Here is a 424-nt window from a genome sequence, read left to right as displayed (position 1 = left end):
AACATGCAGTCACTGTCATTCACGTTAGCCTGTATTGATTATTATATGAATACAGTGGTGTCATGCTAGTCAACCAGAGTATTTCTACCTAATTTTCCTCTCCAAAACCACTTCAGAAGAGTAACGTTAGTCACAGCGCTTGCTTGCTTTGGTGTTTGTAAAGCATTAAAGTTTACCAAAGAATGGTTCACATTAGAAAAGATCCTTTTTCATTTTTTACTTCTATGTAGACGCACTCCCCTACAAAATCACCGCAGTAGCCGAGGATGATTTATTATTTCCAAATAGAGCTATTTATGTCATCTTTCAACAAAAAAAAATATTTTTTTCATATTGCAATACATATCGCAGGGGAAAGAAATATTGCAATGTCAGATTTTTCCAATATTGTGCAGGCCTAATATTTATATATATATATATATAT

General features: G+C 33.0%; 1 protein-coding gene across 5 annotated transcripts in view; it reads right to left on the bottom strand.

Annotated features, from left to right (window-relative positions):
* diaph2 (diaphanous-related formin 2) overlaps positions 1–424 on the bottom strand; it is a 411,623-nt gene that overhangs the window by 73,691 nt on the left and 337,508 nt on the right. The gene's annotated exons all lie outside the window — the stretch shown is intronic.

The sequence above is a fragment of the Etheostoma spectabile genome, chromosome 10 (assembly GCF_008692095.1).
Source record: "Etheostoma spectabile isolate EspeVRDwgs_2016 chromosome 10, UIUC_Espe_1.0, whole genome shotgun sequence".
Lineage (NCBI taxonomy): Eukaryota > Metazoa > Chordata > Actinopteri > Perciformes > Percidae > Etheostoma > Etheostoma spectabile.
The sequence above is the reverse complement of the archived record's forward strand: the minus strand, read 5'-3'. Positions and strand labels throughout refer to the sequence as shown.